We start from the raw sequence: 24,372 nt of genomic DNA, 5'->3' as shown, positions 1-24,372 counted from the left end.
CGCTCCAACCATCGAAGACTTTTTAGCATAGGGGACATTGGTTGGTGTAGGAAATGCTGCGTGAAAAAGTGGCAGATTTGATTGCCTTTGTGTATAGGATTTAAAGGTTGTCACCTTTCTTGCTTTGGGAAAAAATTCTACTTGCTACAAGCTCATTGGACCCCTCTCCCCTTAGCCAATCACATCCAGTATGCAGTCAAGCATATGGGTAGTCTTTTGACAACTGTCCTCCTTACCACTTAGAGAGAGAGAGCTTGAAAATATATAGATATTTGTTAGATGGAAGTAGAATCTCATTGGACCCCTCTTTAGCCCAACCAATAGAATTCAAGCACACCATGTGGTTAAGCTTAGTGAGAGTCTGACATGTGTCCCATGTGCTCTTTTAGAATTCCCCTAACTTTCAGATTTTTATGCATAGGAAGTTTCTCAAGCAACTTCCTCATTAAGTGAGTAGGTTCTCTTTTTGACTCAAGCATCTTACCCCCCATGCATAGGAAGCTTCTCAAGAAACTTCCTTAATAAATGTGACAAGTACCTCAAGTACCTTAGTCATCAAGCATGACAAGAACCTTAGGTGGGGTTCCCACCTCAAGCACAGCCTTAGCTTGCTTAAGTTTAGGTCGAGTTCCCACATCAAGCACAGCCCTAGCTTGCTTAAGTTTAGGTCGAGTTCCCACCTCAAGCTTAGGTCGAGTTCCCACCTCAAGCTCAGCCCTAGCTTGCTTAAGTTTAGGTCGGGTTCCCACCTCAAGGTCAACCCTAACTTGCTTAAGGTCAAAGGACTTTTAACGCTAACCATTGGAGGTCTTTAATGAAGCTAACCCTAAGGTCTTTTAAGCTTCATTAGTTGCACATTGCTCTTTGATAGACTACCTCCTTTTGGACCCCTGTTGAGATGTAACCATCTCTCCTCTTGGTCCCCTACGGAGGTAAGTCTAGAAGCACTTATTGCACATTTCTCTTTGATATACCATCTCCTTTTGGACCCCTATTGAGATACAACCATCTCTCCTTTTGGTCTCATGTTGAGACAGGTCTAGAAGCACATGTCTCTATTCTAACTCTTGTTTCTGTTTATTCTACCACGTTAAATGATCAGTTTAATATGAGAAAATCATTTGGTAAATGCAAAACTCTACGGTCCATTGCCAGATCAGGCTGGGTCTTCGTAGCAAGGGCCTCCAGGCCCATCTCCTACGCCTGAAAGTGCTCAGTTTCACATAGACGAACTACTCAGTGAACTAACTCAATATTTGGGTTGAGCACTTTGTTCACTTTACCCCTGTCTATTTAGACAAAGGGCTATAGTTTTTGTAATCACAGCTCGTCATTTATCCCCTCAACTGGCCATTTTTGTATTCTCGATGGGCAAAAATTGTATTGTATTGTATCTAGCTGTAATTAGACTCTTATTGCAAAAGTAACTTGAGAGAGAGAGAGAGAGAGAGAGGTGAACATGTTGTAGTGTCATAATTTTCTCACTCACAGCGAGAAAAACTTATAGACCTTAAGTCACACATCTTCATCTCCATCAAACACACCAACCATATCATCTATTTCATCCACATCAGAGCATTCTGAAGATTCTCACATTCCATATCATCACCATCGTCTACTTCCGCAGCTATAGCTTCATGGGTTCAAAAAACACCATAGTGCTTTTGTGTTGCTCTTGCTGCAAGGTTCACCTTCTTGTGAATGAGTCTCATGTTGCAGAAAACATAAACCAAATCAGCAGCACGCTAAGGATGAAGCCGGTTTTGTTTCTTAGTATGCATAAAGTCAAACGCTGACCAGTACCTCTCAGAGCTTCCACTTGATGCTGCAATAGATAGAACCCTAACAGCAATGTGTTGTAGCTCCACTTTCTCTCCATCGTACACCTTCCACCATAGAGGTGCACTTGTGTGTGAAATGCATCTATATGCCATGGAGCTTGGAACATGCCAGTTCTATTAGCATAACCAACTCGTTGATGAAAAGCAGTCTTCCCATCCTCTTGTCCTAATAGTTGAGCACATTGTTTTGAAGTCACTCATGACTTATTTATTGGCCAAGTGTTGGTGCATTTGAGATTTAGGATCTAATATAAATGAAGCACTATGCAACGGCGTATGCAATTGCACCCATTGCTTGTTGGCAGTTGTGATCATGGAAGCTTTGTCCTTTGCACCAAAGCCAGCATGCTCTCTTACTTTGCACAATGCCTTTGACACATACCAATAGGCTTGACCAAAGACAAAAGAGTCTTTGTCGACTATTCGTAAAAGATCTACAATGGTTTGACCAGGGTGACAATTCTCTCTACATTGTGCCAAAAAACTTGCGAGTCCACAAGTTGTACACATCTTGCAGATGCCTCTTGGTAGCTAGGATACTTGCTAAGCCATGTATCCCAATGTCTATCAGCTATTGTTTTAATCAGTGCAAGATTCACTTCTTGCAAGGTGGCAAGAACATAATATGTGGTTGCAAACCTTGTCGCACAAAATATCTGCAAAGTTTTGTTGGGTGATTTTAATTAAAAAAGAGCATACAAAAATTGATTCTCTCTAATAAATTTCACCACATGATTAGCATCTAGCAGTGTTTGCTTTATGATGACCATTTTTCCAATATCTTTTAATAGCAAATTGAGAGTATGCGCGGCACATGGCAGCCAAGTAATTTCTGGGTACTTAACTTGGATAGGCCTTCCTGCAGCCTCGTAATTGGATGCATTATCTGTGACAATAGCAGTCACATTCTTTGGTCCACCTGCTTTTTCTATAGTGCACTCATATATCCTTGCTAGATAATCACTGGTCTTCTCTTTTAAAGAGGTGTCAATGGCTTCCACGAACATAGACCCTCTACGATTGATAATCATCACATTGATGAGTGGCTTCTTCTGACAGTTGGTTCATCCATCCAATGCTATAGTCAACCATATGCACGAACAAAGTCCACCAATGTGTGCTTGAGGATGGATTCAATACTTTCTTCAAGGATGGCTTCAATACTTTCTTTCACTTTATCTAGATACTCTGTGTGCATCTTATCATAATTAGGAAGCACAAACCCCTTTTTGGCCGTGCTCATTAAATCATCTTGAAATATGGGGTTGCGCATAGCATTGAATGGTATACCACACGCCACAAAAGCTTGCGTCCATTTCAAGTGCAACTCAAGGAACTTTTTCTTCTCTATCGCTTCATACAACGTTTGGCCATTGGATTATGCTTTAGTAGCTTTAGTTGAGCTAGGATTTGCTGCTACTGACGTCAAAGCACGTTCATGAAAAGGAGTTGACTAGGGAGTCTGAACATTTTCTTCTGTAGGCACATGCTTTGTCCTCTCATTGACAAATGACATTTCAACATCCATTGCAACTTGTTTGGCATTCACAATTTTCTTTTTAGCTGCAAGAATTTGCTCTGCAATGCGAGCGTACTTTGGCAATCTAGCATGCATGAATATCTATTGGTGGTGTCGTATACTCAGACACATTACTAGGGACTTTAAACAAATGCTCTTTGATTCTGGTCGCATTACCACTGAACTCATGGCTACATGTCTTCATTTCAATCGAGATGTATTCTTTCCAGCATGCAGCTCGTGGACGTAATTCCACTCATGTCCTTTCACCATGCTGACATATAAATTTAAGCTGTCAGATCAACAAATCCACTTATTAAATTTGAAGTCAAAATTAATTCAAAGCAACAATTTGCACAAGCAATGCTCTATCGATCAATATAGTGAACAAACTCTGTCCAATAGACAATAATAGTCTTTGCATTATTCAATAAACCCATGTCAATCAAATTATATTTTGATGCACTAAATAACTTCTTCACTTCAAACAAAACATTTCTATCACATTGCACTATATCGATTAATCTAAAGTGCAAGCTTTTCGTAAAAGTCGATATTATAATCCGTTGCACTATATCGATTTATCTAAAGTGCAAGCTTTAAAGCTTTCACATATTACGATAATCTGTAATATTGATCAAATCTTGCAATTGATTCTCATTGAAAATGGGATTAATTGCAATCTCTGACAGTGATCATATCTATTTGAAGTGCAAACATGAAATTCTCACACTCCACGATAGATCTTTGAAAGATTATCTATCTGCATTTGATACACGTGTACGATCACATAGTATGATAGACGTAGCAATCCAAATAAAGATAATGTAATTATATCAATGTATTTGGACATGAGATTCCTAAATTTTGATTCCAGTGAGAGCATAGTGTGATGGCTCTACATAGGACAACAAAATTTCTATCTATGTTCACTTTGAGGTGAGAAAGTATCTGCACGTCAAAATCGAACTTACCTAAATAAAACTGACCTCTATTCTATCACATTTGCTGACAGATAACCTCATATGAGATTACACTCTATACACAATGGTAATCTCTAAACTATATCCTAATTCACTTCCATGTGTCAGTAAACTGAGCACGTAGCAAGTGATTTTTAAAAAACAAAAACCTTGTATGAGTGAGAGTTTGAGCTCTACACAACATACAAAGCTTAGATAATTTGATTTTAAAATAAATAATTATAAAATTATCTAAGCAAAACATAAAATTTGATTTTATTAATAAATTAAAAATTTTGAATTTTTATTTTTAAAATTATCACAAAAATCTTTTCATTTGTCTTCTTGTTGACAAGGAATACCTTTTGAGAGGAACACCAGTCTCAATAGGTGGGTTGCTGGCATATATATAGTTTTTTCTTTTGAACAATACATCTTTCAATTGAAGGAAAATTTTTCTAAACATCTTTCTATCGAAGTATCTTTCGATCGAAAATCTGGGGAAAAAATACGTTGCCCGTTTTTTATGACGTGTCATCGTATAAAACACCCGTATAATATGGGATCAGGTAAAATATGCCCGTATATGGCATATTATATGCTTTTTGTATGATGTATATTGCAACTTAGACAACACATTGCTGTTAGGGTTCTATTTATTGCAGCATCAAGTGGAAGCTGTGAGAGGAACTGGTCGGTTTTTGACTTTATGCATACTAAGAAATGAAATCGGATTCATCCTCAATGTGCTGCTAATTTGGTTTATGTTGTCTGTAACATGAGAATCATTCATAAGCCGGTGAATATTGCAACAAGAGTAGCACAAAAGCACTATGGTGTTTTTCAAAACCATGAAGCTATAGCTGCGGAAGTAGACGATGACGATGATATGGAATGGGAGATAGCTTCAGAATGCTCTGATATGGATGAAATAGATGATATGATTTGTGTGTTTGATGGAGATGAAGATGTATGACTTAAAATCTATAAGTTTTGTGCTATGAGTATGTGAAAATTATGACACATCGCCATTTTACACTACAACATGTTCTCTCTCTCTCTCTCTCTCTCTCTCTCTCTCTCTCTCTCTCTCTCTCTCTCTCTCTCTCTCTCTCTCTCTCTCTCTCTCTCTCTCTCTCTCTCTTTCTCTCAAGTTACTTTTGCAATAAGAGTCATAATTACAGCCACATACAATACAATACAATTTGTTTGATCGAGAATACAAAAATGGCCAGCTGAGGGGATAAATGATGAATTGTGATTACAAAAATTGTAGCCCTTTGCAAAATAGATAGGGGTAAAGTGAGCGAAGTGCTCAACCCAAAGATTGAGTCAGCTCTTTCAGTAGTTTGTCTATGTCTAACTCAACACTTTCAGGTGTAGGAGGTGGGCCTGGAGGTCCTTGCTGCAAAGAACCAACCTTATCTGGCAATGGTCTGTAGAGTGTTGCATATTGTTGCAGCTTGGCTTGGGCCTCTGATAGCTCTATCTCAAGCTCAAGGATTCTGTCGTGAAAAATATCAAGTGTCTCTCATTGGCTTGCAGGATCTTGCCCTTGGCTTACCAATGCAACAAGTGTCTCTATCTTTGGGAAGCAGAACTATGGGCCGTTTGCATGGAGGCATTGGATTATTGGCGTGACTTGCAATCACTTTCTCTTCAATCCGACCATGCCCAATGCCAGAGTTCTTGGGGCGGTCTAAACAATCCACGCATCTCCCAAGGATGTCGTGAACATACCATTGTTGTATAAAGTAGAGTGCCATTTGATTGTTGTTTGGCATAACTCTCTCTCTCTCGACATATGAATCTTCATAGCAGCACTCATGCAAGTCCTTTGTGCTGCAAATTTGATAGCTTTACAGGAGTTGATTCCTTGGCTTTGTCGCTGATTCAAAATAAATGTTGGCACACAAAGTGGCTTGGCCACAGCTTCCTCCACTCCTTAAGGCTAAGAGGCTTACCTTGGAACTCGGACTAGTCCTCTTCATTCCGTGCAATAGCTTTGAGATATTTCTCTTGGCCATAATGCTCTCTCTCTCTCTCTTCTTTGTAGATGGACTGTGCTTCAAAGTGGTTAAGTTCTTCTTCCATATCTGTCAATCAAGAGAACATGTCATCATTAGAGAGATTTGTCATAATTCAGATTTCATACACAATTTGACTTAATTCATAGCAAACAACGATATATTATGATTGCAATACATTGTACAATAGAGAGGTGAACACGCTAGGAGTGCTAGGTACGCTCATCACAAGAACTAGACCCTTATATGTGTGTTGTATAATACACGTAAACGATTGGAGTGTGAATGTGAACAACCCAGCTTGTGTGAGGTACGCTCAACATAAGTCGTGGACGTTGTTGTAATGTTGATTGGTAGTTTAATCAATCTAATCCCTGATGAAGTGTGTGGAATGCACAACACAATCATCAGCGAACAATTTAAAAATCTCAGATTGTGGTCAAACATTGTACATATTTACATCCAAGACAACACCAAGTCATCTACTAATGAGTGGCGTATCTATGGATCAGAAAGTACAAGGCGTGTCATACTAAGATGAAGAGGGCATATGTATGCATCTCTGCACTCTTTAGGTAGACAAACGTATTCCTCATATTTCTATGTAGTAAGAGCAATAATGTGACTTAATCCAATCCTTGATGAAGTGTGTGGATCTCACAACACAAACATCAACGTACAACTTAACAATCTCAGATGCAGACCAAATATCATATGTAGCTATATCCATGACAACACCAAGTCATCTAGTGATGAACAATGACTTGTTTTTGGAGTTCTAAACACAAGAGTAACTAGTGCGTCACACAAAGATGAAGAGAGCATAAACTATGCATCTCTCAACTCTCTATTTGGAACATAACTCTTGTGTGTCTACATGAAACGAACGATAATTTGAGCTGATCTAAAATTGAGAAACCTATAGGTCACTTTGGAGTGAGAGGTGTAGCATCATGCCTACTCCACTCCACAAGTCGACCACTAAACCCTAAGCTCAGCCCTATGGTGAGAGATAGACAATTGCACCACATGAGTGAGAATCTAAGTTTGTCCTAAAATCCTTCTCTGTAGTGAGTCAAGTGGCTGCACAACATGTGAAAAGTGATTAGTTTCTACACACTTCTGGAGTGAGCCACATGGCTACACACCACAAAGTGGTCTATAACCTGCAAACCAACTCTGTGGTGAGAGTAAAAAATTGCACCACACGAGTCTGGCAAAACACACAAAAATAAGTTAGAAAAGAAGAGAACAAGTTGAAAATTTTACCTCAAGCTCTGACACTTCTTTTGATCAAAACCGGTGACGGTTCTTATATAAAGTATTTTTTTGATCAAAATAATTTATAATCAAAAGATATTTTGACTGAAATATCTTTCGATCGAAAAGAAATAAAATGGCTTTACGGTGATTATACGGGATTTCGACGTATAATGGCGTTTTATACGTATAGTTTTTTTGTATGGGCATATAAATGCAACACAAATTTTGATAGTTTACCCTATCCTCTAACAACGTTTATGTTTTAAAATTATGTCTTGCAGATATGGCGGACACCAAGATGGTGAAACATCAACAAAAATTCACCTTTGAAGTGATAGTACGTCACTTTCATCACATGTCAGAGCCTAAGATTAATCGTTGCCTTAACCCCTCTGCTTCAAAGCATTATCACCAGTTTACAAAGGCCTTAGCAAAGTCTGTATTTGAGCAGCTCTAGCTTGTATTTATGCCCGCTGCTTTTGACATATCTCTAATGACATCAGGTTCATTATTGAACATTGTCAATTAGTCTATTGGACAGATTGCAAATATTTTTCAGGATCTAAAAAATCTTGAAATCATTACTTTGTCAAGCATAGCTACTCGCATATAATGTGTGCAACAGTTGTATAGTGAGTTCAAGAGCAAGGAGAAGCTAGAAAGAGAAGCAAAGTGCACGAGAGTGGAAGCCAGCTCTTCCAATGCTACTGAAGAACTAAGAGCTACCATTAGAATAGAGTCTGCTGCTAGTGCCACTCTCGCTTTTGATCAGTCTCACCTCCCACTGTATTGCATCTTTTACCAGAAACTCCAATCTTCAATATACAGGCTCCACAGCTAGGACAAGGGAGATGGGCACATGTGAAGCGTGTACTTGCCACACATCCTGCATTTAAAGATTCATTGTATGTGGCAAAAATCTTCAAAGTCCACTTGCATGGACGCACAGTGGATCAGCAGGTACTTAAATATGAAGCCACAGTTTTGGACATCACTCATCATGGCATTATTTATCCACTTGCCATGGTTCACCACATAGAGCGTCCAATGCTCATTTCATGTTTTTGGAATAGAGGCCATGTACAGCAGTGGATAAAAGAGTGCAATGTAGATGGAAATCAACCTACCATTTGTGATTATGTGACCACTAAAGGAACAATAGGGTTGTTCCAAAATAACATTTTATAAATAATAAACGCTCTTCTTCAAACCCTGAAGTATCTATATGTGCACGACTATCTCCACAATGACCTGCACTCCCGTAACATGATGCTTCATTTCGGACAGAAGGGGGTCTATGCAGGCATTGTGGATTGGGGGTCCTGTACAAAGACCAGAAACAACGGCATGCTTTCTGCCTCTCCGTGACTTGCAAATAAAAACTATAAAGCGGACCAAGAAAGATTTTCCATGGGCCGCCCCAGAATGCATATCTACTAGTCCCCTCCTTGGAATAAAGCCATGGCCATCTTCTCCATGTGTCATACTTGTAAAGACTCTTGAAGTGCATGTCAGTGCCATAAGACAAAAACAAAAGTGATTTTTTAAGCAATGTACATACCCACCTTGAGAGTGGCAAGCGAAACAATCCCTCAACCTGACCTAATGCTTTTGATCTTTCTCTCTATCTAAACAGTGCCCATAGAGTGGGCTATGAAATTGTAATGATTTTGGGTCTACGACCACTTGATGATTAAAGTGATGATTTGACTATTGTCCTCTCTCTAGTTGAAAATGTAAATTATATAATTGATCAGGTTATCCTGTCTTTTCCTATGACATGGTGGTAGATATTTTGTCTCTTTCTTGCAACATGATTAAGTTATCCTATCTTTTTCTTTTAAGGTTTAAAAGTGATGACTTGTTAACTTCACGATAAGTCTTTCTAATGATGACATGTTGGCTTGATTGGCAGATATGGAAGAAGAACTTAATCACGTTGAAGCACATGCCATCTACAGAGAAGAGAGAGAGAGAGAGTGCTATGGCCAAGAGAAAGAACTCCATCTACAGAGAAGAGAGAGAGAGTGCTATGGCCAAGAGAAAGAACTCAAATCTATTGCTAGAATCAAAGAGGACAAGTGTGGGTTGCAAGGTAAGCCTCTCAACCTTAAGGAGTTCAGGAAACTATGTCCAAACCACTTTGTGAGCCAGAAACTATTTCAAATCAGTGGCAATTCAAAGGAATCGGCTCCTGTAAAGCTATTAGATTTGCATCACAAAGGGCTCGCATGAGTATTGTTGCAAAGATTCATACAACAAGAGAGAGTTATTCCAAACGATAACCAAATGGCACTCTACTTTATACAGAATTACTATGTTTACAAAATCCTTGGGAGATGTGTAGATTGGTCAAACTTCCCCAAGAATTCTCGCATTGGGCATGGTCGGATTGTAGAGAAAGTGGCAGCAAGTAACGCCAATAATCCAATGCCTGCATGCAAACATCCCATAGTTTTGCTTCCTAAAGAATAAGAGACGCTCATTGAATTAGCAAGTTAAGGACAAGATCTTGCAAGCCAAGGAGAGACACCTGACATTTTGCACAATAAAATCCTTGAGCTTGAGATAGAGATATCAGAGGCCCAAGACAAGTTGCAGCAGTATGCATCATTGTACGGACCATTGCCCGAACAGACTAGCCCTTCGCAACAAGGACTTGCATACCCATCTCCTGCGCCACCTGAAAGTACTGAGTTCAACATAGATGAACTACTCAATGAGATGACTCAATCTTTGGCTTGAGCACTTCACTCACTTTACCCCTATGTATTTGATTTGAAGAAAATGCGAAGTGCTACAGTTTTTGTAATCACAACTCATCATTTAATATCCCCTCAGCTGTCTATTTTTGTATTCTTGATCAAACAAATTGTATTGTATCTAACTGTAATTATGAATCTTATTGAAAGAGTAACTTGAGAGAGAGAGAGAGAGAGAGAGAGAGAGAGAGAGAGAGAGAGAGAGAGAGGTGAGCATCAAGTAGTGTAGCATGGTGATCTTTCATAATTTTTACATAATCACACTGAGCAAAACTTATAGACCTTTAGCCATACATCTTTGTCTCCATCAAACACACCAATCATATCATCTACTTCATCCATATGAGAGCATTCATAAGCACCCAAGTAATCTCTAGGTACTTAACTTGGATAGCCCTCATGCAGCCTTGTAATTGGATGCATTATCTGTGACAATTGCAGTCACATTCTTTGGCCCACCTGCCTTTGCTATGGCGCACTCATATATACTTGCTAGATAATTGCTATTCTTCTCTTTTAAAGAGGTGTCAATGGCTTCTACAAACATGGACCCTCTAGGGTTGATAAGCATCACATTGATGAGCGGCTTGTTTGATAGTTGGTCCATCCACCCAACGCTATGGTGCAATCATATGCGAGAACAAATTCTACCACCATGTGCTTGAGGATGGATTTAGTACTGACTTTCACTTTATCTAGATACTTTGTGTGCATCTTATTATAATCAAGAAGCACAAACCCTTTTCTGGACGTGATCATTAAAGCATCTTGGAATATGGGGTTGCACATACCATTGAATGATATACCGCATGTCACAAAAGCTTGCATCCATTTCAATTGCAACTCAAGCAACCGTTGCTTATCTAATGTTTCATACAATATTTGTCCGTTGGATGATGCTTTACTAACTTTAATTGAGCTAGGATTTGCTGCTACTGACATAGAAGCATGTCCATGAAGACGAGTTGATTGGGGATGTGATCATTTGCTTCCGTAGGTACATGCTCTGTCCTATCATTGACAATAGACATTTCAACATCCGTTGCAACTTGTTTGGCAATAGCACTTTTCTTTTTAGCTGCAAGAAATTGCTCCGCTAAGCGAGCATACTTTGGCAATCTAGCATGAATATCTCTTGGCTTCATACACTCGAACACATTACCAGGGACTTTAAATAGATGCTCTTTGATTCTGGTCGCATTACCAAGGACCTCATGGCCGCAGGTCTTGCATTTCAATCAAGATATATTATTTTTGGCACGCATCTCGTGGACATAACTCCGATCATGTCCTTTCACCATGCTGACATATGAATTTAATCTGCTAGAATCAACAAATCCAGCTGTCAATTTTGAGGTAAAAAACAATTCAAAACAACAAATTACACAAGAAATGCTCTATCGATCAATATAGTGATCAAAATCTTTCCACATTATCAATTAGACTCACACTACATTATCGATTAACAATAAACAATCACTACAAGAGGCTATTCATATTAGCGACGCTCACACAGCGACGCTCAAAAAAAAAATTCCCGGCGTCGCTATGAGCGTCGCAAATTTACAAAGAAATTTGCGATGCTCATAGCGACGCCGGCTGGGCTAAAAAAATAACCGAGCGCGCCCAAAAACTCAGATCTCATATCTGAGTTTTTCGGCGCCCTCAAGCAAGGAGCAGGTAATGCTCTCCCTCACTCTCTCTCTCTCTCTCTCTCTCTCTCTCTCTCTCTCTCTCTCTTTTTCTTCTCCACACACACACACACACACACACACGAGGAGAGGAAGGAGAGCCAGGTATGCTCCTTCCCTCTCCTCATTCTCATGTTCCCTTCCCTTCTTTCTCTCTCCCTCTCTCTCTCTCTCTCTCTTTTTCTTCTCCACACACACACACGAGGAGAGGAAGGAGAGCCAGGTATGCTCCTTCCCTCTCCTCATTCTCATGTTCCCTTCCCCTCTTTCTCTCTCCCTCTCTCTCTCTCACACACACACACATACACACACACACATAGTGTTTTTGAGAGAGAGTGAGAGAGAGAGAGAGAGAGTACAAACAAAAACAAAAACACACACACACATACATAAACAAAGAATGCACACACACATTGAGAGAGAAAAAGAGAGAGAGAGCATGCATAAACAAAAAACGCACGCATTGAGAGAGGAAAAGAGAGAGAGAACATGCATAAATAAAAAACGCACACATTGAGAGAGGAAAAGAGAGAGAAAACATGCATACGATCCAAAAAAACGCACACACATTGAGAGAGAAAGAGAGAGAAACTAATTTAACGTCATAGGAAACTAATTAAAATTAAAAGAACTAAAGATCTAGCCAACGAGGAGTTGAACTCAAGACCTATTATTCAAGAGGGAAATGGCATAATCAATCTATCATACTTGGCATGGGTGATAGAAAGGTTATACCATTTATCTCTTTTTATTGGCACACACATCCACACACGCGCACACACACAAGAAGAAGAGAGTTATAACGTCGTAGGAAACTATCTTAAAAGACGTTAAAGATTAGGTTATATGTAGACTTACATTAAATTAGATTTAGGTTTATTTTTAACTAGATTTACGTTTATTTACGCTAGATTTAGATTTACGTTATATTAGATTAGATTTAGGTCTCCATAGACTGCGATGCCTGCATGAAGCGGGTGAAGAAAGCCCTCAGTGGAATATAGGGTATTGCTGCCTTCACTCATGGTGGGCTCCGTCGATCCAAAAGTACTGGTGAAATGTCTTCAGAAGATAGGGAAGAAGGTGGATCTTCAGGGCGGCAAGAGTCACTACATCCCCGACACAATGACCATCTAGACAACCTCTAGTCATTCAACAGCAACTTCAAAGTTAGTAACAAGAGCAAGAATAGTCTAAGGGGCAATTGCTGTCGTCAGATGTGGATGGAGATGAGGCAGCGTCACCGCCGGAAGTTAACTCTCACATCTTTAGTGATGAGAATGCCAACTCTTGCCGAGTTATGTGAAAAATTATGTGTTAAATCAGTTTTAAGGTTCTTATAATCCCTGTTAGTTTAGTTCTTTGTTTTTAATATAACATAATTTACATTAGATTTAGATTTATGTTATATTAGATTAGACTTAGGTTTATTTAGGTTTACCCACACACACACACACACACACACACACACACACACAAGAAGAAGAGAGTTTTAACGTCGTAGGAAACTATCCCAAAAGACGTTAAAGATTAGGTTAGATGTAGACTTACATTAAATTAGATTTAGGTTTATTTTTAGTTATATTTACGTTTATTTAGATTTACTCTTATTTACGTTAGATCGAGTCCACGCAAGAATTACTTACGGTTTAGGGTTTAGAGTTAGACGAACAGTGAAAAGATCTACTGTGAAAAGATGTTAAGATGCTGTGAAGTGCTACGGCTAGAGAAGAGGCAAAGGGGTTTTGTCCACTACATGCAGTATCATGTAGACGTGGGTGTGTAGATTTCTTGTACCCACAAATATAGGTATTGACCAATAAAGACGAGATTATAACCCGGTGGTTTTGATCTCCGTGCACCTCTAGACCGAGGTGTGCGGGGATTGGACATGACTAGAGAATGTGAGGTAAAGAGAGAGAGAGACAGAGAGAGAGAGAGAGAGACAGAGAGAGAGAGAGAGATAAGACGAAGAATGCCAATAGAATATTAAATTTGTTGTCCAGGTTATAAGTTTTTTATCCTCATTATGAGTAGCGACGAGGATGTGGGACCGTCCAACCGAAACACCTATCTCTCAACGAGGGTCTTATGTCCTTGTAATCAATGCAAGCATGCTGTGCGACGGACAAGACGTGTTTCTTTGGAGCACGTTCGTGAATTTGGCGAGTTCGATCCATCTATTATAGATCGCGTTGTTGCCAATTATAACTCGTCGGACTCTGACGCTGGCCAACAAGCAGCAATCTTGCAACCCAATAGACGTGTTTGCAGGCGCTTTGGTCAAGCAGCATATGTGAGGCCACAAGATGTAGCCTCTGACAGCTCGGGGGATGATCATGCAGAGCACATTCCCAACGAGGCAATGTTTGAGCCCGAGATTGATGAAATGATCGAGACGATCATGGATTCAGAAAGGCTTATCTATGATGATATGAAAAGTGAAGCCGATACGCCATTGTATAATGGAGCACGTATGTCTAGATTGAAAGCACTCCTGGTTCTTCTCAACATGCAGGCAAAGTTTGGATGGAGTGACACTAGCGTCATAGCGCTTTTCAGGTGATCTATTACAATTAGTTTACTTTAATAAAACTCTAAATGTATAATGATCTGATAGATTTTTACACGACTGTATCATATTTTTATGTTGTGTAGATTGCTGAAAGAGCACATACTACCAGCTGACAATGTGATGCCAGATTCCCGAGATGAAGCAAGAAAGATTTTGCGAAACTTGGGGATGGATTACAATTCTATCCACGCTTGTCCTAATGACTGCATTCTTTTCAGAGGGGAATACATAGACATGGAGAAGTGTCCGAAATGTGATTCCGAAAGATATCGAGTAGATCTCCACGGGACAAAAATTCCACAAAAGGTTTTGCATAATTTCCCTCTGCTTCCTCGCATCAAGCATTTCTTCGAATGTAAGTCCATGGCCGCCCTAGCATCATGGCATGAGGAGAATAAATCTTGAATCGGATGGTGTGCTACGAATTCCTGCAGATTGCGTAGCGTGGAAACATATAGATGGAACATGGTCGGATTTTGCCAGGGAAGCTCGAAATTTGCGCTTAGGCCTGGCTATGGATGGCGTAAATCCATTTGGTCAAAGATCAACATCTTACAGTGTATGGCCCGTTGTCATCGTCAACTACAACATTTCCCCGTGGTTGACTACGAAGAAGGGGCACCTATGGCTAAGCTTGATTGTGCCAGGGCGATATAAAGTGGGGAATATGGATGTGTATCTTCGTCCACTATTGGAAGAGCTACAACAATTGTGGATTGGCATAGAGGTGGTGGATATGAGCCGACACATAGGACGACGGAATGCTTTGATCAGAGGCATTCTAATGTGGACCATGCATGACTATCCCGGGCTAACAGAATGCTCAGGTGATCTATTGACACTCCTCACTCAGACACTGTAAATCTTGTTTTTTCCCATAGTTGATCTATTATCATGTGTATACATGCAGGGCTTCAAACAAGCGGATACAGAGCATGTGTCACATGTGGACCTAGACTGAATGCACGTAGGGCACCCTCACTGAAGAAGCAAATCTACGAAGGTCATCAAGCGTATCTTCCAGAGAATCATGTGTTACACGACGGATTTTTGGGAAGGGAGCCACCAAGGATGTCTGCACAAGCATGGTTAGAGCAGAAGGAGATGTGCGATGACGGATTGCCTCCAGGGATGAAGAGACTATCTCTATGGTACGAGTTACCATACTGGCCCCGACTCATGATCAATCACTTGCTCGATCCAATGCACATATTCAAGAATGTGGGTAATCTACTATGGGACCATCTGACCGGCAAGAAAGATACTTTGGGAGCCAGAGTTGACCTTAGAAATGTGGATCGTATGGAGCAATATTGGCCGCAAACAGCGTCTGATGGATCGATAAAACTCCCTAAAGCACCATGGATGTTCACAGGAGCCCAAGAACGCAAAGTAAAAGAGACCATTCGATCTTTGCGGACCCCCACTGGCGTAATGCACTCGCTCCGAACGTGTTTTACTAAAGAAGGAAAGCTTACCGGTTTGAAGTCACACGATTGGCATAAAATGTGTCAGGTACGTTCATAGTGGACTTTAATATCATTGCATAAAATGTGGACTTTAATATCATTGCTGCACATACTTTACAGTTTATTTTACCGGTTTCCATTGAGGGATGTTTGTCTCTCGACATCCGTAACACAATCTACAAACTTGCAAAGCTGGTGCAATGGATCTCACAAAAGGAGATCAACGTAGACTCCATACCATTCGCCAAACTAAATGCTGCGGAGCTTGTGTGCATGTTTGAGAAACATTTTCCTACTACAATGCTAACCATTCAGGTGCATCTTCTTGTTCACATAGTTGATGAGGTGGAAATAGCTGGCACAGTTCATTCCAGATGGATGTTCTTCTTAGAGCGTTTCATGAAAACGCTTAAGGGATATGTGCGTCAAAAGGCACGTCCGGAGGGTAGCAAGGCAGAAGGTTGGTTGGTATCAGAGTCTCTAGTGTACATTGGAGAGTGGCTAGACGGATTTGATAAATCCCGGGACATGCTATGGCGAACCATAGATGATGAGCGCATATTTGGGATTGTCATGTGCAATCTCGGTGTTGAGAAGAAGATGATGGAAGATCTAGAGGCTAAAATCAACCGATTTTGCATGCTTCACAATCCAGTGATGCAAAAGTGGATTTCACAATATGAGGATGCAAAGCAAGAGCGACAAAGGGTACAAATCGAGTGGAGACGGGGAAGACGACCACCGATGCACTATCTAGCGGTTCTGGAGAGCCTACCAACCTTCATGAGCTTAAGATGGTTGCACAACCAATTGAAAAGCGCACAACAATGCGGTGACGAAGTGACTGAAGAAGAGTGGGAGTACTCTCGGGGTTGCGCGACCAAGATAAGTTTGCAATGTACGACTAGCAAGTGACTTTATTTATAAACGTTTGAACGGCCACTCATAATCTTTGTTCGTTGTAGTATAAGTCATACACAACAACATGGTGTAAAGGTCGACATTTTAGGGTGGAACGAATCGACAAAAAGCGTTTTACTCAAGATTGTGGAATCATGGCAAAATTTGAACAGTCTAGTCGACGACGTTCCTCTGATGCAGATCCTGTGGTGGTGGAACTCACTTACTTCGGCACGCTGCAAGAGATTTTGAGGATCGATTACAGAGGATTTTTTGTCGACTTGTTCGACGTGCAATGGTTCAAGATAATCATGGAGGGTCGCAACGCTACTGTGCGTAGAGGAGAGTCTGGTTTTCTTGAGGTGGATTCTACTAAGAAATGGACTGACCTAAGAGACACTTTCGTACTACCCGAGCATTGTGAACAAGTAAGTATGTAAATAGTTAACATCCCCCTTTTACAAGTTATGTGCTTGAAAGCTCTCATGTAAGTTATGTGGCTCTAGCAGGTAATATTTCATCCTACAAAGTCTACATCAAACTGGTGGTACGTCATAGAGGTAGCCCCTCGTAGTGCAAGGACGTATGAAGGCTACCATGTGCCAATCACAACGACATCAATGGAGGAGATCAGAGAAGATGCTCAATCAGAAGCCGCTGCGGTGGTGCCAGACGAGCATCAAGATGCTACTACTCTATATGGGGTGCATGCAGAGGAGCTACAAAATGAAACAGAGGATATGTGTTTAAACCGAGAGCTCTATATAGATATAGGAAGTTATGCTGAGTTGTGTAAGGATGAGAGAGAGATCTCTTAAAGCCACAATTATTGTATTTGAACAATTTTGCTCTGTGTTGTAAAAGCTCTGGCTCTCTAAGTACCTTCCATGGTGTATAACGCTCTTTTCTACTCGCGCTCACATCTTTTGATTGAAAATTTTGAGTTTTCGACTTGCCTCTTCTATCACTCAATTCATTGCGTCATTGTATTTATATGCGTCATTACGTCATTGTATTTAATGGTCTTTGCGTCATTGTCTACTCTATTCATTCAATATTAAGTTTAAATATTCGTGTGTTTAATGCAGGTATGGATGATGAGGAGTTTCTTTCTTCTTTGTCACCGCAGCAGAGACAGTGGTACATGGAGCGTCATCGCTCTGGCGCATCATCGCGCGTTCCTACTCCATCCGCATCTCCCTCTCTTTCGGAGCATTCGGCGCGCTCCGAAGCTTCGGCGTCGACGAGACGAGCTTCACACTCGTCTAGACACCAGCGCTCTAGTGGTGGCGGTGGCGGTTGTTGTGGGGATTCCGCCACCGATGCCTCCACACCGCCTCGTGTTCGACGAGGCTCTTTAGCCTCCCCTTCTTTGCCCGCCCCCACACCAGCCACAGCATCGCCATCTACGCCAGGTTTTGCACGGCTGACTGTTCCTAGAAGCTACACACCTCTACCTACTCCCCCAGGAGCCACCCCACTCGACACTCCTCGCTTCGGGGCCCAGACGCCGGTGGAGACACCTGACGTCCGTACCCCCATCGACACGCCGCTAGAGACCCCTGCCGGGACACCCAGGTTCACGCGTCACCGGCCAGAGGGCTTGCCTTACTCCGTCGACATCAGTGGCGGCATCATCATGGATGATGACGGCAAGAAGGTGATCTCGCGCATGCGTGGTCTTTGCTCTCAGCTGTTTAGACACTACATACTAAACAAATGGAGTGAAGTACCAAGTGATTTAAAAAACAGAGTCATCAGCATACTTCATGATGAGTTTCCCGTTCCAACACGGGATCAGTGCTTCAATGAAGACCTGATGAAGATTCGAATGCGTGAATACTGCAAACACAAGCGTTCCGAAGTGCAAAAAGCAATCAAGAATGGGTGGAACAGGCCAGATTGGCTGGCCAAAGAAGATTGGAAGAATGCGAAGAAAGCAGCGCGCGAGAATCCCGACAAGTGGAAGCAACAAAAGGATGCAGCCAGAGCGCGAGTAGAGGCAGAGAGCTCGCACCACTTGGGGAGCGGTGGATGGGCATCATTTGAGGCCGATTTTGTAAGTGTTTTCACATTGCTCTTTATGTTCGATAGTTTAGGGTTTATGAGTTTTTTAATTCTAACATAATGAAATCTTTGTATGTTTTGACAGTGGTCGATGACAGGACATGATCCCACACCGTACGAGCACGAGTACGCAGGCAGGAAGGGCTTAAACGCCCTGATGGACATTCTCAGTTCTCGCGGCGGCATGGTTAGTATTAGGGTTTACTCTTTTTTATTTTTTGTATTGTTTTATAAATGTCGTTATATGTTTATACTTACTGAAAGCTGTCTTATTGTCTTTTTTTGCAGAATCTGACAGATACGCCGCTTGGACGCGATGAGACATCTGACTAGACGACGTCAGTTTAGCCGTAGCTAGATAGCATTAGTTTAGGGTTTCTCATAGCTTATGTATCATGAGACGGATTTTATACGTCTTTTTGAACCATGTATATTATTACATTTGTCACCGCAGTTCCTTTTGCCAATCAATTCTTTATGCCTATGATGTTGTACAATTGTCATTATTACATTTGCCAATCAATTCATTTTGCCTATGATGTGTACAATTGTCAATTTTGCAAACAATGCGTCTTGTGGGTGACTATTTTGGGTCTATTATCTACCCTTGCACTTTTTTTAAAAAGTGAATCAAGTACAATATGGTTGATGGGTGGAAGGGCATTCAATGCCCTGCCACCAAAAAAAAATTCTCTCGGGCGTCGCTATTTATGGCTCTGTAGCGTCGCTATGAGCGTCGCTATAGTCTTCTGTGTAAACGTCGCTATAATCGTCGCTATGAGCGTCTCTATGAGCGTCGATATAGCGACGCATATAGCGACGCTCGTAGCGACGGTTTTAGCGACGCCGGGGGTTATAAAAACCCAGTGTATTTCCGTCGCTAACAGCGTCACAAGAGCACACAACCTCTTGTAGTGAATGATAGTCTTATCATTCTTCATGTATAAACTCACGTCAATCAAACTATATTTTCAAGCGCAAAATAACTTCATCACTTCAAACAAAACGTTTCAACATTGCACTATATCGATTCATCTAAAGTGCAAGCTTTTGGCTTTAACACATGACAATAATTGATAATTTTAATCACTTATAAAAAAGAATACAAATAAATCTCATCATCATGTTGCACTATATCAATTTATCTAAAGTGAAAGCTTTTGGCTTTCACACATTATGAAAATTGATAATATTAATCAAATATTGCAATTGATTCTCAATGTGACATGAGGATTAATTGCAACCCTTGACGAATGTCATATCTATCTGAAGTGCAAACATAAAGTTCTCACACTCCACGGTAGATCTTTGAGAGCTTATCTATTTGTAGGTGCTACACATGTACAATCACACAATATGATAGACGTAGCAATCTAAATAAAGATAATTTAATATCAATGTATTTGGACATGAGATTCTTAAATTTTAATTCAAGTGAGAGCATAGTGTGATGGCTCTACATAGGACAAAAAAAATTCTACCGATGTAATTCACTTTGAGGTGAGAAAATATTTGCACATCAAAATCGAAACTACCTAAATAAAACTAGCCTCTATTCTATTATATTTTGCAAACTGATTACTTCATGTGAGAGTACACTTTGTACATAACGGCAACCTCTAAGTTATATCACTAACTCACTTCCACATGTCAATAAACTGAGCATGTAGCAAGTGACTCCTAAAAAATAAACACTTTGTATGAGTGAGAGTTTTGAGCTCTACACAACATACAAAGCTTACACAATTTTCAGCAGCCCATGATTCCAATTGGCCATAAGATTAAGAGGTCTAATGAGGGTTTAATTGCATTATTTAAATACCTAAAGCTCTCACAAAAGGGGAAAGGGGGACACATGTAACAATGCTATCACTTATGCTTCTGAATTGTTATTGGCTAAGCTTTACAGGGGCAATCAATGTTGTCCACGAAGGTGTCGAGGAAGGTGATAACAGAGTCAACAATGAGATGGATCATCTCCAGCACAGGCTTGTGAGGGCCATACAAGAAGGATACATCCCAGACCTGGGCTAAAACTTGGAGGCCTTACGAGCCTAAATGGATTGTCTTGAATACAAGGGTCTCCATGGCTGTGGGAAGAGTGACACAGGACGTCTAACCTGATGATGATGATGATGAACACTTGGTAGTCATAAAAATTATCGACGCTGCACCATTTTTAAAGGAATCAAGATGGAGAGGGAGAGGGCAAGGGGGTGTTGTGCACGTGACATCACCCGTCTTCCCTTAGTTTCCTCCTCCCCTGTAGCACCTTCATCCAAGACCGCAGGACAACGTGCATTCTTATAGGGAGTAGTTGGTATATCATTGGTGTAGTTGTTGCACCTGCCTCCACGATCACACACTAGTGTGCATTGTAACAGGGAGGAGTAGTTAGATGCGCCACACACGTTGACCCTATTCTAATAGGGTCAACGTCCCTATCCTCCCTCCTCTACCACCATTGCCTCCTTCCCTGCAACACCTACCTCCACGATCTCATGCCGGAAAAATTATAATTCTAGCATATAATTGCTACAGGCAACATATAATTCTAGGAAAAATTACCAAAATACCCCTCAAATTTTAAAAATTCCCAACGTACCCCCAATATTTTGTCATAAATTCCCAAAATGCCCTTCAAATTTTCCAAAATTCTTAAAATACCCTTGGCTGTGAGAAAATTTCTTCATTCTTTTTTTTAGCTTTTCATAAGAAGAGTGATTGTCTAGCATACAAGATGCTTAAACTAAAACTTGAGTTTGTTATAATGGCTTTGGAGCTTAGAAAATCTTGAAGAATCCAAATAGACACAAGGGTATTTTGGGAATTTTTGTAATTTGAGGGGTATATTGGTATTCTTAATGGCTTCAAAAAAATAAAAAGGTGCTCCTAATTCAAAGATTCCACTCAAAAACAAGAAAAATGATACATTAATCTGTAGCATGTAGCAACAAGCAATGACAAAGCACATAGATTTTCAACAATATTACCTAAGAAAGATAAATACAACATTGCGAGAGAGAGAGAGAGAGAGAGAGAGAGAGAGAGAGGGAGGGAGGGGGGAGAGCACAAGGAAAGCTTTAAAGAGAACTAAGAAGAAAATGCAAAAAAAAAAAAAGAACGAGCAGAGAAACACCTTTTTATATGGACACACAATGTCTTTTGACTTTCCACCTTCATTCTTCTTTTGACTTTCCACCTTCGTCTGTCTTTTCATTTCCTAAACTCACCCTTCACTTATGCACTTAATATTTTTGAAGAATTTTTATTTTTCTAAGATTGGGGAGACCTAATGGGAATTTCCACAAATTAGAGGGATATTTTGGTAATTCTTCATAATTCTAAGAGCCGAGTCTCCCAGGACCCCCATTGTATTTGTGCAATTATCAATTTTAAGCATTTTTAAAAGTAAAATTAAAGTCCCACTCTGGGCATGAAAAAATATAATGTTCAATCCTCCTAATCTTGAGAGAAAGGGCGAGCATTTATAGTACTACTACAATACTAAAAGAGAATGCAGAAGGTGCAACACTTGTTTATCAATATTATTTAAATTCCAATAATATCAATAATTTATAGCGGACTCAGCTCTAATTTGGATAAACTACCGTTGACCCTATTCTTGCAAGAGATTCCCTCCAATCCTATCCTTACGTCGTCCCAATATTGCCATCCTTCAAATTCACATCTCTCACTCTCTAAAAGGGGATGGGAGATTCGAGCACGTACATCTTGAGAAAGCTACGTCCTGTGACGACTCTCTTAGCCAACCCATCACCCATGTCAACTTGATTCGACACCTAATCCATACATTAAAAAAAAATTCCTAAACATGATCTACATCTCTAAATATGATCTATGCCCCCAATAGCCAGCTCCAATGCAACCACTCCTCCTCTCGTGTCCCCAACCTTGATTGGAGCCTCACAACCCTACATTGTCTATCTGGAGTACGTGCCCCATGTTAGATGAGCATCACCTCGCATCAGCTGAGATTCATCGCCTTATAATGCTATGCTCTAAGGGTTCTCTGATCCACCATTGTTTCGAACAACAAGGCTCAATATAAATTTTATTTTTTGAAGGTAAATGTCAAATTTTGAAGTTGAGAGTACACTTAACCTATATATGTTTTGAGTTGTGTGTGCCGAGCCAAACTAAAAATAATGTTCTCGTCACAACAAATTCATTGTGGGATCGGATAATGGGAGGTTGATTAAAGTGCATCGTGCCCAATTATTCTTGCATGTAGTAGAGGTCCTCATGACTGATCAATCATACCACATGTCCTTATCTTTTTGTCTTTGTTGGCTCGGATTATTTCTTGCTCAAAAATATTCACCTGGGGGTTGGGATTCCTTTGTCTTTTGAAGTGGTAACATGCAAAATACAAACTCACGTCTTATGGTCTATCACAATATTTTGAAATATTTTGGTGTTTTAACCTGTATTGTTTGATTCAGATGGTGTTCTTAAGAGTTACTTGTTTTAAAAACATTTTTCATGATTGAACATAGCAATTTAAAGTGAAAATGGTTATCAATATGTATTAATATAATCTTGCACAATTTTTGGAAGTCTTTAAGTCATGGTTATGGTTTGTTTGAACTAGTGTGAGAGTGCAACGTGCAAAATATGAGCTCACGACTCATGTATTATCACAATATTTGTTTTGGGTTTTTAACCTATATTGTTCGATTTGGATAGTTTTCTTAAGAGTTACTTGTTTTTAATGAATTTTGCACGATTAACCATAGTATTTAAAAGTGAAAATGGCTCTCAATCTATATTAATATAATCTTGCACAATTTTTTGAAGTCTTTAAGTCACGGTAAAGGTTTGTCAAAATTAGTGTGAGAGTGAAACATTCAAAATATGAACTCACATCTTATGGTTTATCACAATATTTTCAAATGTTTTGGGTATTTAACTTGTATTGTTCGATCTGGATGGTTTTCTTAAGAGTTACTGGTTTTCAATGCATTTTGCACGATTAAACATAGCACTTTAAAGAGAAAATGGTTATCAATCCGTATTAGTATAATATTGCACAATTTTTTGAAGTCTTTAAGTCATGGTTATGGTTTGTCTGAACTAGTGTGAGAGTGCCAATGCACCCATGAAACTGTATTTGATATGTTGTTTTTTTATTGTACAAGGCAAAAATGATGCCAGAGCGAAAGAAAATTAGTATACGCGCTAGTTAAAAAGAATGTATATTGGCAATATCTTATGTGTTGAAGCCTCCTTACCCAAGCAATTGAAGATGGCCCAAGATGCGCAACCGACCATA

The sequence above is a fragment of the Adiantum capillus-veneris genome, chromosome 3 (genome assembly GCF_014529385.1).
Source record: "Adiantum capillus-veneris isolate H3 chromosome 3, ASM1452938v2, whole genome shotgun sequence".
Classification (NCBI taxonomy): Eukaryota; Viridiplantae; Streptophyta; class Polypodiopsida; order Polypodiales; family Pteridaceae; genus Adiantum; species Adiantum capillus-veneris.
This window is presented reverse-complemented; position numbering follows the sequence as displayed.